Below are 4,887 nucleotides of genomic sequence, written 5' to 3' on the forward strand. Positions count from 1 at the left end.
TATTCCAGTATTTTTTGTGCAATGGACAGACTGATTCTAAATTTATAGACAAATGCAGCACCAAAGAATTACTTAGGTAGTATTCATAAGGAAAAACAAGACAAGTGACTCCATGAAATTGCATAAATTAACGAAATTTCTGGTAGGTAAGGCAGCTTGGTATTGGCCTATAAGAAAACAATATGCCAGTGGAATTAGAATAGAGTCAGAAAACCCACATGAGTACAGCTACCTGATTTATAGCAAAGGCTCCACTGCAAATCAGAGGTGAAACTTTCATAAAACCTCAATAATTGGTGCTTGAAGAACTGGATATTGGAAAACAATCAAGCCTTCCCCTTCTTCACACATATACAAATGATATGAGGTGGACGACAGAGCTAACTGTGAAAACCAGAAAAATTTAATGAGTAAAACTATACTTAAACAAACAGTAAGCATAAAGGACAAAAAAGCCAACTCTCATGTATTGCCACATAACTAATCACCCAGATTTTCCTCTATTTTTTTATGCTTTCTTTTAACATTTAACTTGTATGTGTCTTTCATTTATTTTGAATTCTGTAAGAGTTCTTCCTTATTTTCCTACAAATATTAATCAATTATTTCCATTATGTATATTGATAATATTTTCTACTCTACCAATTATTTGTCCAACATTTGTTGAGTTCTCCTCATGGGATAGGTACTGTGTCTTATGTTTCATGTAAGTTTTAAAGAAGAGAGATGTGTGTGGACAGAGAGAGAGACAGGGATTTCCTTTCCTACAGATATTAATTTCTAGTGAATTCCATTGATTCCTATTAAATGGTAGGAAATTAGATATAGTAGGGGAAATCCACATGATGGGAACAATGACAGAGAAATGACGGGGGTCATGATGGACTTTAGAAATGGATCCAACCCAAATATTAGGGTGAAAAAATTCCTTCCCACATGAAAGAACATCTAAAGTGAGACTTGGAGGTGATAGACTTGTAGAGCCTACAGGTGCGAGACACTGATAGCAAGAATGTTGTAAAGAGGAAGGTACCGTGGCTTACTGATGGCAGGGCCCAGGGAGCAGTCCATCATGACTGCAGGCAATGAGGAGGCACATTAGCTGTAGAGAAACTGGAACTAATAACAAAGCTATCTTTTAGTATGCTTGCTTTCCTTATCTCTATGTGGCTGCAATTCTGTGTACTTTCCTTCTTTAAAATAACTGCTTGTAGGACTACTTTCTAAACAGTTGCTGCTGTAACTGTTGAGTTTACATGGATGAAGCTGGAAACCATCATTCTCAGCAAACTGTCACAAGGACAAAAAGTCAAACACCTCATGTTCTCACTCACAGGTAGGAATTGAACAATGAGAACACTTGGACACAGGAAGGGGAACATCACACACCGGGGCCTGTTGTGGGGTGGGGGGAGGGGGGATGGATAACATTAGGAGATATACCTAATGTAAATGATGAGTTAATGGGTGCAGCACACCAACATGGCACATGTATACATGTGTAACAAACCTGCACGTTGTGCACATGTACCCTAGAACTTAAAGTATAATAAAAATATATATAAAAAGTAATAATTATATAGAGATATATATGAAGCTTCAAATGAGCACATTTTATTCCTCTTATTTTAATAATCATTGTTGTAAGTACAGAAGTTAATCTGGAGAGCTCACAGTTACACAGTCAGCTTCTGACTTAGAGTTGGTTTCACATCTTCCTCTCAAGAGTAAATGCAGAACTAGGTGAGTTCACCTGGGCACAATTCTCTGCCTTTTAATTTCATTATTTAGTTTATATACATTTAATGTGGGAAAGTTTAGGCTTTTATATTGATGTTTGTTTTCTATTCATGCCATCTCTCTTTGTATTTGTTTGTTTCATTTTTTTCCTGCCCTTTTTTTTGGTAGAAATATAATTGAATATTTTTAGTAGTCTCTTTTATTTAATTCTTATGTTGAATTTTGAGCTACAAGCCTTTACATGACTTTTCTATTAATTTTTCTATAGATTACAACATGCTTCTTTTCCTTCTTCCTATATATGGGCTTATCATTGTGCTGCTTCATATACGATGTAAAACTTTGCAATGTCCTTTGTTCTTTTGTTAATATATAATAATCCCACAATATGGCATTAAATTTTGTTTTAAAGAATCATGTGTCTTTTAAAGAAATTAAGAAAGTAAAAGGAACAATAATACATTTATCATTCTTGTTCTGTTTCTTCTTATAGGTTTGGCGTGATTTCTTTTCGGTCTGAAGAACTTATGTTACCATTTCTTGTAAGGAAGGTCTGCAGTCCATTAACTCAATTTTCTTTCACCTGAAAAAATTATTTTGTGAAGAACATTTTGATGGATGTAGAATTTTGGTTTGTAAATTTTCTTTTTACTTTATTTTTAGTCTTTCAGCATTTAAAATTGTCAAACTATTATCAACTATTATCTTCTTGCTTCCATTAATTTTTGTGGTTGAAAATCAGTTTTCTTTTGTATTATTGTTTATTTTGCTTTTCAGATTTTTAATTTATCTTGGGTTTTCAGCAGTTTGAATATGGTCTTCCCAGATATAGGTTTCTTTATTTGTATTTTTTTATTGAGTTTCATGTATTTTCTGGATCACTGGGTTGATTTGTTTCATCAATATTCAAAAATCATAGCCATTATCTTTTCATAGATTTTTTCCTGCTCTATCCACCCTTTTTCTTCTGAATTTCCAACTATGTGTATGTTAACGTGATACTGCCTCACAAATCTCAAGTCTCAATCTTGTTGTCACTGTTTTTGCCATTGTTATTATTATTATTTGTGATTTAGTGTGGATCATTTGTATTACCTCTTTTTTTGCCATTATTATTATTATTTGTGACTTAGTGTGGATCATTTGTATTGCCTCATCCTCAGGTTTCCTTTTTATTTTTTTTTAAAGATTAGTAGGGAGATCATTTTGATCTCCCTGGTAAACTTCTCTATCTTTTCACTCATGTTGTCCAACTTTTCCACTATATCATAGTAATTTTAAAGCTCATGACTTATAATACTATACCTGGACTTCTCCATCTTCTGTTGACTGCTTCCTCTCTTTACCATGGGTGACATTTTCTTGCTTTTTCTTGTTTCTTTTAATTTCTTTCTGTGTCCCAGACATTGTATATAACACAACAGAAGAGACTGAAATAAATAATATTTTCCTAGAAAGTGGCATGCCCTTTTCCTGCCAGGCTGATAATGTGGGGCACATGTTCACCTAATCTGCAGTTAAACTGGGCATTTTCCTTTGCTGTAGCTCTAGTTGGATTTTGATCAACAGTGACTTCAGACGTTTTGGAGGAAAGGGCAGGTATTTACCTTCTGTAAGCCTTGAGCTCTAGGTATTGGCGAGCTATAAATGCGTCTCTGTTCTTAAGTCCTGGTGCGTCTTTCTGCATCAAAGGAGGCCTTTTCCTCCTTAACAGGCTGTGTTGTGGTTGGTTGCTGGAAGTTTGCTTTTCCTTGCAGTCTTGTTTCTGGCTGTCTCGCCTGTGCTTAGCTGTCTCTGTTGCACTCCTCCCGCCTTTGGAAAGCAGGTAACTCAGGATGACTTGGGATTTTGAACTGTCATTCTAGCCTACACACAGCCAACAAAAGCCATTTAAAAGTCCACTGGTTTCTCCGTAATCCTTCAATATGGTGCTCCACAAAAAGTGGAAGGAGCTGAGGCTCTCTCCTTGCTTGGAAATGACTGGCTAATTTCTAGACTTAAGTCCACGAAGTATGCACCTTCAGCCCCCTGATGGGTTTATAGCTTGTCCAGGCTATCCTTATGGTCAGGATAGAAGCAAGGTCTCTTGCTTCTCTCTAGATGCCAATTGAACACGGAAGTCTGGGTGCTTTCTTTTAAACATATTGCTGCAACAGGGTATGGTATAAAGGTGTAAGACCATAAAATTTATCATGCAATCAGCAATATTTTTCAGAGTAAAAGGAAAGGATGAAAATAACAAGTTACATCATTAAAGTGTTTATTTATTTGGTTTAATTTTATGGATAAACTTGTAACATAGTTCAATTCAAAAACTATGTTAAGACTAAAATAGCTTTTGAAACATATAAACTACATATATCTATATACATTATAGAAAAATGTACAAAATTCTTCTACATATTAATAATTTCTACATGACATAAGCCTAAGTGGTATGACTACATATGGAATCATGACAGGCCCATGACTGCCATCCATTTCTAAGGCATCTCTGTCTTTTTACCAGTCTTCTTATTATTCTGAAAATGTTTTTAAAACTTCTTATTACTTTGAATGTTTATATAATATCTCTTAATCATTCTTCAAAGATTGAATTTTACAACTAATAAATTTGAAATTATTGACATTTTCAATTGCTTTTTTTCAACAACCTTTTTTTTGAGAAGAGAGTTTCTTTGTAAATACTGAGATGCATGACAGGTTCAGAAAAAAATCTCTTATATGAATGATATTCTCCATTTTATGTTTTCATATTGAAATATACACATATTTAAGCCTCTATTTTCTCAGCTACTGCCTTTCCCTTTCTATTCAGGAGGAAAAATAAAAAATAAACATAATGAAACATAATAAAAGCTCTGAAATTAAGGTTCTATGACTCCTTTGTAAATTCTGCCAAATTTGGATGATGTACAATTACAGGCCATTACAATTTCATTTCTTCCCAGAATATAACTGAATCTTATTATTACAGAAAATGCATCAGAAGGCATTTATTAAAAGTTGATTTATTCCGAATGCAATTACTTAATTTCAGAATTAAATCTTCTACACTCTTTGAGTTCTCAGCATTTAATTTGTTCGCCTTCTGCCTTGCTTTTTGGGGATATGTTTCTATGACTTCTTTACAAGTTGCTTGTTTGT

This window comes from Hylobates moloch, unplaced genomic scaffold (assembly GCF_009828535.3).
Source record: "Hylobates moloch isolate HMO894 unplaced genomic scaffold, HMol_V3 SCAFFOLD_5, whole genome shotgun sequence".
NCBI lineage: Eukaryota > Metazoa > Chordata > Mammalia > Primates > Hylobatidae > Hylobates > Hylobates moloch.